The following is a 14,564-nucleotide window of genomic DNA, read 5'->3' on the forward strand; positions in this document are numbered from 1 at the left end:
TCTCGTCTTGGTTTAGTACTTAATTGTGATAAATCTCAACTGAATCTCCTTTAACTCTTTAAAAAATAACTTCTCATTCGTCTGTGTTAAGCAGTTTACCTTTTAGAAATTCAATGAGCATTCCTTTTGGCAGTTTGTTATCTTAAAAAGCAGCATGAGTACCTTGACTTTTCAGTGCTGGGAGCATTTGCTGAACCAGATGCTTTCAATATCATCTATTATTTTTAATCATACACGGTTAAGTCTCAAGAACAGTCTCTTGAGATTGTTGACTACTTAGGAAACTAGAATAGCGAGCAAGCACACGGTATCTTTAGAAACAGGATACAAATTTAGCTTCATTATTATCCTAATCGATATCTGAGTAATTAAGCTGCCTTATTATCAAATTCAAGCTTTCCTTACAGTCTATTATCAGTTTGTTTTTCCTGATCCTTTATGTCTGCATTCAGCTAATTTAATGTTAACATTGTAGAGTCACCTGGTCTCTTTTGTTAACTGTAATCTTCTAATAATTGTATTTAACTGAGGGATCAGCATGTACCAGACATATTAACCTCTAAAATCTTACCAATAAATCCGCGAGATTGGTATTACTATCCCCATTGTACAGATGGGAACATAAATTTTGAGTGGGTAAATCATATTTTTCCAGCTCACAACCAGTGAGAATGAGGCTTAAATTCAAACCAAAGTCTGACTTAAAAACCCTCACTTCTAACCACTGTGCTATAGTACTTCCTGTTAACGAAGGATAAAGGTGTCTGTTATGTAAATCAACATAATCATTGACAATGGACTTCCTTCTTTTATACTGCAATGTGCATCTATGAAAGCATTTATTAGTCTTATCTGGTTTTCCTTTTTTATTTGAAAAATGCCAAAAAATGCATCATACATTCATGAAATCAGATAAAATAAGGAGCGGAAGACTTCCCCATCCCTCTAAGATCTTATAGTCTTTGGTATGCGTGTTTTCAAAGTTCTCCTAGGCATATCTAGATGTGACTCTATAGACCTTTCCTTATTGATTTTTAAAGTCTTAAGGTTTATTACTAAAATTACTCCATCTTATCACTTCTTGCTTGCATAGGGAACATATAAAATTTTACTCCTCTGGACAAAGACTGTATTTTATTTTATTTTTTTTTTGGTAAGGATTTTGAGAGTCTAAGCTGTGAATCTGTAAGGCAAATGGTTTTAAAATATTGATTTTCCTTTTTTTCTCCTGATATTTGTCCATTGTTAGATTGTAGGAAGAGAAGTTTAGTCAAACACTTAATATTTCATAGTATTTTTTTCTCTAAGTAGATGGTTAGCGATTCTTACAAATCCTTTCCTCTTTTAGATCAGAAACTTCTTTTACATAGGCTTTTCCAGGCTTCCATCCTCTACTAAAAAAATGGGGGTATTTTCATATTGAACAGTGAGGGAAGCAAGGATGAAAAGGCTAGAGGCGAGGTGACTGTCACAGCAGAAATGACAGGAGCACGTCTTTGGCCCCTTCATTCAGCAGGGCATTCTCCTCTCCTCCTGTGGACTCCAACTGAAGGCTCTAAATCTGTTATATTTCTGCTTACATGCAAGGGTCTTTGTTTTCATTTCCATTTTTATCTGCTGGACAGTAAACCATGTAAGCCAGGGATCTTGTCTTCCTATCCCAGTGCCTATTTCGTGCTGAAGACGTGGGTGTAAGACCAAGACCAGCTCACATGTGGGTGATTGAATAATGACAGTGATTGCTGTTTGGAGCCCTAGACTAAATGACAGGAATTTGCAATAAGGTATCAATGTTAGTGTGAGAGGCAGAGTGTGCTCCCGGACATAGCATGGAATGGAATGGAATCACTTGTCCCCCAAACCCTCCACTTAACTAGGAGTGTGACCTTTTCTGAATTCTGAGGTTTTGGCCTTAGCTGTTCCATCTGTAACATGGACACAGTATCACTCATGGCCTGTGTTGTTGTGAAGATTCAATGATAAAATGATGCAACATGCTTGGCCCTGATCTTCAGACTACAGGCTTTATTTATTTATTTCAATTAAAAACATATTTCCTTGGGGTAAAATACACGTCACATAAAATGTACCACCTTAACCATTCTAAAGTATACAGCTCGGTAGTGTTAAGTATATTCATGTTGTGCCACCGATCGATAGAGCTCTTTTCTTCCTGTAAAACTGAAACTCTGTACCCATTAAACTATAACTTCCTATTCTCCCCTACCCTCAGCCCTGGGAACTACCGTTCTATGTTCAACTTTCTGTCTCTATGAATTTGACTACTCAAGGCACGTCACATAAGTGGAATCTTAGAACATTTGTCTTTTGGTAACTGGCCTATTTTACGTAGCATAATGTCCTCAAGATTCATTCATGTTGTCGCATGTGTCAAAATTTCATTTCTTTTTAAGGCTGAATAATATTCCATTGTATGAATATGCCACATTTTGTTTCTCATTCATTCATTAATTGATCCTTGGGTTGCTCCCATGTTTTGACTATTACGAATAATGTTATATCATGGGTATACAAATACCTCTTTGAGACCCTATTTCCCAATTCTTTTGGGTATATACCCAGAAGTAGAATTGCTGGGTTATATGGTAATTCTATTTTTAGTATTTTGAGGAACTGACACACTGTTTTCTGTAGTGACCACTCCATTTAACATTCCCACCAACAGGGCATGAGGCTCCAATTTCTCCACATCCTCGCCAACACTGTTGTTTTCTGTTTTGGATGGTACCTCTCTTAATGGGTGTGAAGTAAACCTTCAGACAAATTCCCATGTTCTACCTGCAAACCACTAGAAATAAAATCTCTTATAAAACAAAGTAGGAATAAGATGCAGGCAAAATTAAAGAGTGTTGACCACAGAACAAGATGTTCATATGCTTATTAGTTGGTTTGTCATAAATTATCTAGATGTGAATCCGTAATTGTTCTTAAAACAGATTTTCTGTTCACTGAGTCCTTATTTAGGGAAAAAGCATGGTGAAATGAAATTTGACCGGATTTCTTTTTTTTAAAGTTTTTATTTATTTATTCATGAGAGGCAGAGAGAGTGAGAAAAAGAGAGAGACAGAGAGAGAGAGGCAGAGGCACAGGGAGAAGCTGACTCCCAGCAGAGCGAGGAGCCCAATGCAGGACAGGATCCCAGGACCACGGAATCATGACCTGGGCTGAAGACAGATGCTTAACTAATTGAGCCAGCTGGGCACCCTGACGTGACTTCTTACATAGAGTACAGGAGAAAGCTCCTTCCTTTCCTTGGGTAGTACTATTTCCACTCATCGTGTTTTGCTCGCTGAGAAGGGCTTGCTGTTCTTACTCAGGACTTAACAGTTTTTAGACATCGCTCTTGTGTTTAGAGCAATGAGGCAAAAGCATGTGAAAGATTTACAACTTCATTGCTAGTTTTACGTGCTGGAGGTAAGGAATCTATAGACCCTACCGTATGGAAGGAGTCTATTTTCTGCTACTGAATCAGGCCTGGGGCTGGTCGGTCGCTGCTGTGAGAGCGCTAGTGAGTAAATGTGGTTGCATTTTAGTGTGCTGTAATGTGATTTTTAAACTTGTTCAAACAATCAATTCACTGTTGTCATCACATCTCTCCCGATTTTCAAGTGCAAACTTGACACTATTGTTCTTATTAACAATTAAAAAAAAGTTTTGCCCCTCAAGTTTCTATTATAAGAGACGTATTCCTGAAGTTATGGTTACATTAAAATTCTTACTACAAATGAAGCCAGCTAAAAATGTTTACCAACTTGAATTGAGCTCATCATGTTTTGTTTGCTGAATAGTGTTTTGTGATTTTACCAACATAAGAATGAGTCTCCAAACTATTTTTAAAAGTGGAGCTTTTACTCTAAAGAAGTGCTTGCCTCATTTTCTTCATGCTACTCCAAACAAGATGTTGTTTATTACTTTGAAACACTATATGTAAACCCCAGGAATATGTTAAATATGATTGAAGTCTTGGCTGTCTTTAACAAATTGAAGTTTCCAGAAATTTAGCTGTGTTTAAAAACCAAAGCCATGTTTTCAGGAAAGATTTCTATTTCCAAATATGTGGTTGCCCAAACCTTTTATATTTTCATGTCAAATTCAGCTGCCAAATAACACACACTGTACCTTAGCTGTAATAGAAAAACACACAGAGACTTCAGATTCTAAAAAGCACTGCAAGAACTATGATCATATTTCTTGCACTTCTGCTGTTCCTATGCATGTAAGTGTGTTTTCGAGTACGCTCTGTAAGGCGCCGGTCACTTACTCTGGTACAAATTGACATGCACAGCACAAGATTGGCACGGTGTAACAGCTGATCTGGGAAAATACAGGAATTCCTAGCCAGACCAAAATATGAGGTCAAGGAAGTCGCTTTTATAATAATAGTGGTTATCTGTTTAATGTGTGATCTGGCAGTGATATGATGTTGACCATAGGCAATTATGCATATTTCTAAACTGGTTGTGTGCGAGCCCAGAGTAAGAGAAATCCCCCAGTTTGTGATAAAAGGGTATTTATTGCCCTTTTATTTTCTTCATATGCTTTACTTAATCATTTATAAAAGACAAATTAATAGTGGGTACCAGTTTTGTTTTGTGTTTTATTCTGTTGTCATTCCTACACATTTGGGATACGTATTAATATGTGTGTCTTAATAGTTTTGGCACAAGTTCAATGCCAACGAATGAGTGATGTACACATTTTATAGTCTTCTTAAGGGAGAATAATGTGGTTCAGTGACAGTGTGTCTTGATTTCTTTGGGGGCAGGGTGCTCAGATATGAGTCCTATGGGATAGAGACCTATTACTTACTTTTTCCTCAGCCAGTGCAATGAGGCACAATTGTTGTTCCATTATAGTGCATTCTTTTAGAATGGTATTGCCGGGATTGGGTATAGATTAATGCCCAAGAAACTGGTTGATCACACGAGAGTCTATTTTCCTCTCTTTTCAATGTGACTGAAAAGTTATAGTCTATATTTTCATATCAATGACAATGTGATGACACAGCAAAGGAGTTATGTTGGCTTGTTGCACACATCACATATAATCTTCTTTTCTTTGTGGAAAAATGTGTTTATTTTGAAGAAGGAAAAAGAAATTTGAGTGTTTCAATTATCAGGAAGCCTATGTTGGAGAGGATAGTGATTGGCTGTTGTTTACCTACTCCATGGGTAGACCGAGGAGAAATGGGATTGAATTTTAATAAAACAGGCTTAAATTAGCCATGCAGAAGCTCTTACAGAAGACACTGCAATGGGTTGCAGTTGTTGCCTTCTTTATTCCCAGGGACTCCGTCTCCTGTACTCACCAGGGCTCAGCATGGTATCTGCACAGAGACAGTGCTCAACCTATATTAAATGAATAAAGAGAAAGAACGGATTAAGGAGATGCTTGTAAAAGGCATAGCATTTGTTCTCGATGTAAGGTATTAATTTTAAGGTTTAATGGTGCCATTGTTTTAGGAACATCTACAAAGAAATCAGAATTGTAAATATTGAAAAATTTCTCTGGAATTTTAAATTTAACAATATGCCGTATTTACTTCCATAGTTAACAGTTTTCTCCAGACATTTTTCCTTTAAAAAGCAGCACAGTATAAAGGATATGGGGCTACTGCATTGGGAGCGGTGGGCTGGGAGACTTCTGGCCCCAGCACAGTTCAGTACAGGCAGGGAGCCGGGGCTATTAGCTACAGTGTTGCCTTCAAGAAGTCCCCGAAGACTGAATAGGAAGTATTAAGAGGTATATGTTGTGTCTATTTATTTCTGAAGATTTTCCCACTGAGTAATTTTTGGGGTCGTTTTTTGTGGGTGAGAGGAGTGTGGTGAGTTCTATATTATGCCTTCTAATTTCAAGCAGAATCTCAAAAGAAGATTTTATTTGCAAGATGTAAAAACAAACAAAGGCTTCAAATAAGGAGCCAAGTGTAGCCGCTAGACATTGAGGAGTTCTGTGGGCTCAGAGAAGGTATCCCATCTGCATGGGATGTGGTCTGCTTGCCAGGAGACCGACCAGTGCCAGACTATAACCAGCAAAGTCCAGGCAGGACTGCACAGTGACCAGTCCTTGGGCCGAATATTTGGTGGTTCAGTCCGCAAGGACTCTTGTTCTAGGTCTCTGGTAGGGATGATAATCTGGGGCTGTTGTGGGCGGGCCTATCTAATTCATTATGAACTGAAGGCACTTCAGAGTTTCCAAATTTCACAGGCCTAGGACAATAGTTAAGGTCTGATCACACTTATAGGGGTTGCAAAATTGAAGTACAAAATTCAGGTTAATAACCAAGCAAAATGCAATATTATGTCAGCTTCATTTATTGTCAAAAGAGTAGCATAAAAATATCAAGCCGTTTGAAAAGAGTTTTTAAGTTAAACCTTTTCACTCTGTAAGCATTCCTCTACGTGCTTGATGATTACTTGGAAATCATAGATGGTTATAAATTAGGCATATTACTTAAAGCTTAATATTTCAGAAACAAAATTATAAAAATCCTTTCCAAATTTTTACAGCAAAATGATTGAACTTAATGTGGGATATGGGCTCATTTTAATCTGTTTGATATCATGGGTCTCCAGAAGTAATGATGCACAGGGTCTGCAGAGAATTTAAAGGGCCTTAAATCTGGGAGACTAGGTGGGAAAAAGTAAAAGGTTAGGTATATTTTATTATTTAGTATTTATTTATTTGAGGTTAGGTAGGCATATTATAAAAGGTGCTAAGAGAACATTACATAGATGCCTGGCAATATTTCCTTATAAAGTATCCAAAGAGCCCTTTTTTTTAATTGAAGTATAATTGACATGCAATATTATATTAGTTTCATGTATCCAACACAATGATTCGACATTTGTATATACCATGAACTGATCACCACAATAAGTAGAGTCACCATGCCACCATACAAATTAATACAATATTACTGACTGTATTCCCCATGCTGTACATTACATCCCCATAGCTTATTTATTTTATAACTAGCAGTTTGTATCTCTTGATTCCCCATTACCCATTCCCCCCATCCACCTTGCCTCAGGCAACCACTACTCTGTAATCTGTACCTATGAATTTGGACTTTGTTTTGTTTTATTGTTTTGTTTCTTAGATTCCACATGTAAGTATTTGTCTTTCTCTGAGTTATTTCACTTAATATAAAGCCTTCAAGGTCTACCATGTAGTTACAAATGGCAAGATTTCATTCTTCTTTACAGCTAAATAGTATTCCATTGTATATTTTTAGTATATTTTCTCATCTATCAATGGACTCTTAGGTGATTCCCATATCTTGGCTATTGTAAATAATGCTGCAGTGAACATAAGAGTGAATGTATCTTTTCAAAATAGTGGGTTTTTTTCTTCAGATAAATACTCAGTAGTGGAATTGGTGAATCATATGATAGCCCTATTTTTAATTTTTTTTTAAAGATTTTATTTGTTTGTCAGAGAGAGAGAGAGAGAGCGCACAAGCAAGGAGAGTGGCAGGCAGAGAGAGAAGCAGGCTCCCCGCTGAGCAGGGAGTCCGATGTGGGTCTCTATCCTAGGACCCTGGGATCATGATCTGAGCCGAAGGCAGATGCTTAACTGACTGAGCCACGCAGGTGTCACTCTATTTTTAATTTTTTGAGGAACCTCTATATTGTTTTCCATGGTGGCCACACCAATTTACATTCCCACCAACAGTGCACATGGGTTCCCTTTTTTCTGCTTTCTCACCAACGCTTGTTATTTTTTGTCTTTTTGATGGTAGCCGTTCTGATAGGTGTAAAGTGAGATCTCATTGTGGTTTTTTTATTTGCATTTCCCTGGTGATGAGTGATGAAGAACATCAATCATGTGCTTGTTAGTCACCTTTATGTCTTCTTTGGGAAAATGTCTATTCAGATCTTCTGTCTATTTTTATAACTAGATTGTTTTTTGTTGTCAGTTGTATGAATTCTTTATATATTCTGAATATCAACTCCTTATCAGATATATAACTGGAAAATACCTTCTCCCATTCAATAGGTTGGCTTCCATTTTGTTGATGGCTTCCTTAGCTATGCAGAAGCTTTTTCTTTTTTTTCTCTTTTTACAAGAGAACAAATCTAAACCTTTATTTATTTACTTTTCCATAAGTTTAAATCCTTGAGGGGTACAGGCATCACATGGATTGTGTGGCCAATGGCTTTAGCAGGAAGGTTGTTTTGGAATTTGGCACAAACCATGCCACTGTTTCCATGACCATGAGTTACTTTTCTCCAGATTACTCTGGTTCTGTTTGGTTTCCCACCAGGAGTCATGTGTTTTTCTTTGCTCTGTATACATAGACATTTCTTGCCTAGATGGAATTCAGTTTCATCTCAGCATAAATACCTTCAATTTTAAGAAGAGCTCTGTGCTCCCTCTGGTTCTAGAGTCCCCACTTATAGCCAGCAAAAATGACCTTGGACCACAGCCTTCCAGACCTATTTGTCGATTTAGGCATCCTGTTCCAGCTGGACTCCACAGGCTCCAAGATGGTGGAAAGAGCTATGCAAAAGCTTTTTAGTTTGACGTAGTCCCATTTATTTATTTTTGCTTTTGTTTCCCTTGTGTCTGGAGTAAGAGTCAAAAAACCATCACCAAGATCAATATCAAGGAGCTTACTGATTATGTTTTCTTCCAGGAGTTTTATGTTTTCAGGTCTAACATTAAAGTCATCCATTTTGTGTTAATTTTTAATATATGGCATAAGATAGTGGTTAGTCCAGTTTCATTCTTATGCAGGCAGCTGTCCATTTTTTTCAGCACCATTTATTGAAGATACTATTTTTTATCCTTTGTGTATTCTTGATGACTTTGCCATAAATGAATTGACCATACATGCATTGAGTTTATTTCTGGACTCTCTACTATGTGCCAGAGATCTATGTGCCTGTTTTTATGCCAATACCATATTGTTTGGATTACTGTAGCTTTATAGTATAGTTTGAAATCAATGATCCTGATACTTCTGGCTATGTCTTTTTTTTCAAGACTGTGCTGGTTCTTTGGAGTCTTTGAGGTTCCACACATATTTTAGAATTATTTGCTTTAGTTCTATGAAAAATGCCTTTGGACTTTTAATAGAGATTGCATTGGATCTGTAGATTTCTTTGGGTAGTATGAATATTTTTACAATATTCTTCCAATCCATGAGCATGAAATATCCTTCCACTTGTGTCTTCTTTAATTTCTTTCACCAATATCTTATAGTTTTCAGTTTCCTTTGTTAAATTTATCCCTAGATATTTTGTTCCTTTTGATGCAATTGTAGATGGAATTGTTTTCTGGATTTCCCTTAGAGTTCATTATTAGTATATAGAAGTGCAACAGATTTTTGTATATTAATTTTGTGTCCTGCAATTTACTGAATTCATTTGTTAGCTCTAACCATTTTTGGTGGAGTCCTTAGGGTTATTTATATATAGTACCATGTCATCCACAAATAGCAACAAATACTTCTTTCCAGTTTGACCTGTTATTTCTTTTTCTTGCCTAATTAATGTGGGAGGACCTCTAATACTATGTTGAATACATGTGAGGATAGGGCACCTGGCTGGCTCAGTTGGAAGAGCATGCAACTCTTGATCTCAGGGTTGTGAATTCAAGCCCCATGTTGGGTGTAGAGATTAGTTAAAAAGAAAATCTTTTTTTTTTTTTAAAGTGAAGATAGTGGGCATTCCGGTTTTGTGTCTGATCTTAAAGGAAAAGATTTCAGCTTTTACACCAACGAGAATAATATTAACTGTATTTGTCATACATAGCTTTTATTTTTATTTTTATTATTTTTTTAAGATTTTACTTATTTATTTGACAGAGAGAGAGGCAGCGACAGAGGGAACACAAGCAGGGGGAGTGAGAGAGGGAGAAGCAGGCCTCCCACTGAGTGGGGAGTCCGATGCGGGACTCGATCCCAGAACACTTTGATCATGACCTGAGCCGAAGGCAGCCGCGTAACGACTGAGCCACCCAGGCGCCCCATACATAGCTTTTATTATGTTGATGCACATTATATACGTGCATGCAAACACTATGCATCTCAACCTTTGTTTAGAGTTTTTTGTTATCGTGAGTGGATGTTGAGTTTTGTCAAATGCTTTTTCTGCATCAATTAAGATGATCATATAGTTTTTATCTTTCATTTTTTTAATGTGGTGTACCAGGTTGATTGATTTGCAGATGTTGAGCCATCCTTATATCACTGGAATAAATCCCACTAGATCACAGTGAATGATCTTTTTAATGTATTGTTGAATTCAGTTTGCTAACATTTTGTTGAGGATTTTTTTTTTTTTAAGATTTGATTTATTTATTTGAGAGAGAGAGAGAGAGCACAAGTTGGGGGAGAGGCAGAGAGAGAGGGAGAAGCAGACTCCCTGCTGAGCAGGGAGCCCGATGTGGGGCTCGATCCCAGGATCCTGGGATCATGACCTGAGCCAAAGGCAGATGCTTAACCAACTGAGCCACCCCAGCACCCCAAGGATTTTTGTATCATGTTTAATATCCCAATACAAAGATATTATTTTCTTCTTCTCCTCCTCCTCCTCCCCCTCCTCCTCCTCCTTCTTCTTCTTCTTCTTTTGTGATGTCCTTGTCTGGTTTTGGTATCAACATAATGCTGGCTTCATAGGAAGTGTTTGGAAGGCATTCCCTCCTCTTCAGTTTTTTGGAGAACTTTGAAAAGGATAAGCATTAAATCTTGAATGTTTGGTAGAATTCACCAGTGAAGTCATCTGGTCCTGGACTTCTGTTTATTAGGAGGTTTTTAATTACTATTAAATCTCTTTACTAGTATTTGGTCTATTCAGAATTTCTATTTCTTCTTGAGTCAGTCTTGGAAGATTGTATATTTCTAGGTATTTATCCATGTCTCCTAGGTTGTCCAGTTTGTGGGCATATAACTGATCATAGTAGACTCTTCTAATCCTTTGTATGTCTGTGGTATCATATGTTGTTTCTCTTCTTTCATTTCTGATTTTATTTATTTGAGCCCTCTCTTTTTCTTGATGAGTCTATCTAAAGGTTTATCAATTTTAACTGTCTTTTCAAAGAACCTGCTCCCAGTTTCATTGATTTTTTCTATTTGTCTTTTTAGTCCCTATTTCATTTATTTCGGCTCTTATTTTTATTACTTCTTTCTTTCTACCAACTTTGAGTTTTGTTTGTTCCTCTTTTTCTAGTTCCTTTAGTTGTAAAGTTACATTGTTTGGGATTTTTCCTGTTTCTTGACTTAGGCCTGTATTGCTATGAACTTCTCTCTTATATTCACTTTTGCTGCATCCCACTGGTTTTGGTATGCCGTATTTCTGCTTTCATTTGTCTCTAGATATTTTTTGATTTCTCCTTTGATTTCTTTGATGACCTGTTGGTTGTTCAATAGCATGTTGTTTAATTTTCACATTTTTTTTTATTTTTCCAGTTTACCTAGTTTCATACCATTGTGATTGGAAAAGATGTTTGATATGACTTCAGTCTTCTTGAGACTTGTTTTATGGACTAATTTGATCTCTCCTGGAGAATGTTCCATCTGCTCTTCAAAAAAAATTGTATTCTTCTGTTTTTGGATAGAATTTTCTGTATACGTCTATTAATAAAGTCCATCTAGTTTAAGGCTGATGTTTTCTTATTGATTTTCTGTCTGGATGATCTCCATTGATGTAAGTGGGGTGTTGAAATTCCCCACTTTTATTGTGTTACTGTCAATTTCTCCCTTTAGGTCTGTTAATTTTTGCTTCATATATTTAGTGCTCCTATGTTAGGTACATAAGTATTTATAAATGTTATATGTTCTTGCTGGATTGACCCCTTTATCATTATGCAGTGTCTTTCTTTATCGTTTATTACAGTCTTGTTTTAAAGCCTATTTCATCTGCTGTAAGTATAGCTACATCAGCTGTTTTTAAATCTCAATTTGTTTACAATATCTTTTTCCATCCTTTCCGTTTCAGTCTGTGTGTATCCTTCTGAAGTGAGTCCCTCATAGACAACATATAGATGCATCTTGTTTTTTATCCATTCAGCCACTGTATATGTCTTTTGATTGGAGAATTTAATCTGTTTACATTTAAAGTAACTATTGGTTGGTATGTATCTGTTGCCATTTTGATCACTGTTTTTTGGCTATTTTTGTAGTTCCTCTGCATTCCTTTTTCTTCTATTTCTCTCTTCCATTGTGGTTTGATGTCTTTCCTTATTGTTATGTTTAGATTTCTTTTTTTGTATTTATTCTTAAGTTCTTCCTTTGTGGTTAATGTGAGGTTCACATATAACATCCTAGTTACATAACAGTAATTTGTAAATTGATTGCAACTCAAATTTGAATACATTCCAAAAGTATATTTTTACCCCCATTTTATGTTTTTGATGTCACATTTATATCTTTTTATGTATCCCATCACTAATTATTGTAGTTTTAGTTAATTTCACTACTTTTGTCTTTTGAGCCTCATACTAGCTTTATAAATGATTAATCCACCACCTTTACTATATATTTACCTTTTCCAGTGAGTTTGTTTTTTCTTTTGTATGTTTTCTTTAATTAATGCCATTTCTTTTTAGCTTAAAGAAGTCTCTTTAACATTTCTTGTAAGGCCAGTTTAGTGGTGATTAACTTTTTGCTTATCTGGAAAACTCTTTGTCCTTGTATTCTGAATGATGACCTTGTCATGTAGAATATTTTTACTTGGAAGTTTTTTTCCTTTCAATTTTAATATATCATGCCACTTTTTTCTGGCCTACAAAGTTTCTGCCGAAAAGTCTGCTGATAGCCTTAGGGGATTTACTTTGTGTGTAGCAAATTGTTCTGCTTTTAAGATTCTCTCTTTGTATTTAACTTTTGACATTTTAATTACAAAGTGTCTTGGTATGAATTTCTTTGGCTTCAAAGAAATTCTGGGCCTTCTGGATTTGGTAGTTTGTTTCCTTCTCCAGATTAGGGAAGTTTTCAACCATTATTTCTTCAGATGCATTTTCTGTTTCTTTCTCTCTCTTATCTCCTTTTGGGAGCCCTGTAATACGGATGTTATTCCACTTGATGTTGTTCTTTTGGTTTTTTAAGGTATCTTCACTTTTTAAAAATTCTTTTCTTTCCCCTGCTCTGTCTGGGTGAGTTTCAGTACTTTGTCTTCCAGCTCACTGATCAGTTCTGCTTTATCCAGTCTTCTGTTGAACCTGTAGTATATTTTTTAGTTCAATTATTGTATTCTTTAGCTCTGTGACTTCTGTTTGGTACTTTCTTATATTTTATATCTATTTATTGAAGTTCTGTGTTCATTTGTTCTTCTCCTGAGTTTGGTGAGCATCTTTATGACCATTACTTTGAACTCTATCAGGTAGATTAATAATCTTCACTTCACTAAGGTCTTTTTTTGTGGTTTTGTCTTGATATTTCTTTTGGAACCCATTCCTCTGTCTCCTCACTTTGTCTGATTCTCTGTGCTTGTTTCTATATATTAGGTGAAACAGTTACCTCTCCCAATCTTGAAGGAGTGGTCTTGTATAGAAGGTGATCTATGGGGCCCTTCTGGGACTTGCTTTTCCTTTTTCCTTCCTTTCTTCCTTCCCTCCTTCTTTCCTCCTTTCCATTCCTTTCCTCTCCTTTCCTTCCCATTCTCCCTTTCTCTCTTCCTCCCTTTCTTTCTTCCTTTCCTTTCTCCTTCCTTCCTTCCTTCCTTCCTTCCTTCCTTCCTTCCTTCCTTTCTTTCTTGAATCCTGGTTTTCCCAAGGAGTGTATTTGGACCAACCTGGGGGCCAGGAGGCTCTACATCTAAAGGAAAGTTTTGGACCTCTTGGTGGTTAAGTGTGACTTGTGCCGGTGATGTAGGATACAGTGAGGGTAGTGGGAACTTGATCATGGATTTGTGAAACTGTTTGACTGCTGGTCAGTAGCACTTGCTGGCTGCAGTCTCCTCCACCTTCATGATCTGGATCATGCTGGGTGCCTGTGTCTCGGTAACACTGGGTGACAACACCTGCAGTGGTCAGGTCCCAGTGCTTCTGATACGTGTTGTGGGTGCTGCTGTGGGATTCATAGCACAGCCAGATGCTGAAGTTCTTTACCTACAAGGGGATTTCTCCAATACCTGTCCACAGTAGACAGTTTCCCCTGAAGACTTCATCTTCTTTAGCTTAGATGCAAAGTACCAGAAGCAGGACTTGGTGACAGCATGATTCCGTGCAAAGATTTGCATGTGATAGAGGGGCAGATTACAGCATTGGGGGTGGGCAGACAGTGCCTCACCACTTTGTACTCTTGCAGTGTGCCTGGAGGCTTCATAGCACACTCTCTGCTCTTGCTGCCATCCAAAAAGGGAGCCCTTTACTTTTGTAAAGACATTTACTTTACTCCACTGTGTGCAGAGCCAGTGTGGGTCTTGAACTCATGACCCTGAAATCAAGACCTGAGCTGAGATCAAGAGTTGGATGCTAAACCCACTGAGCCATCCAGGTACCCTGGGAGCCCTTTACTTTCAATAAAATCTTTTGTAGTATGCAGACAGGTAACTTTGAAAGCAGTGGATCCAATCCTTAAGTACACAGTACTTGGT

At 37.1% G+C, this 14,564-nt stretch overlaps 1 pseudogene; it reads right to left on the reverse strand.

Moving 5' to 3' along the window:
• Positions 1-13,783: 13,783 nt before the first annotated feature.
• On the reverse strand, positions 13,784-14,293 carry LOC100467472 (annotated as a pseudogene).
• Positions 14,294-14,564: the final 271 nt, after the last annotated feature.

Source organism: Ailuropoda melanoleuca, chromosome 2 (genome assembly GCF_002007445.2).
Source record: "Ailuropoda melanoleuca isolate Jingjing chromosome 2, ASM200744v2, whole genome shotgun sequence".
Classification (NCBI taxonomy): Eukaryota; Metazoa; Chordata; class Mammalia; order Carnivora; family Ursidae; genus Ailuropoda; species Ailuropoda melanoleuca.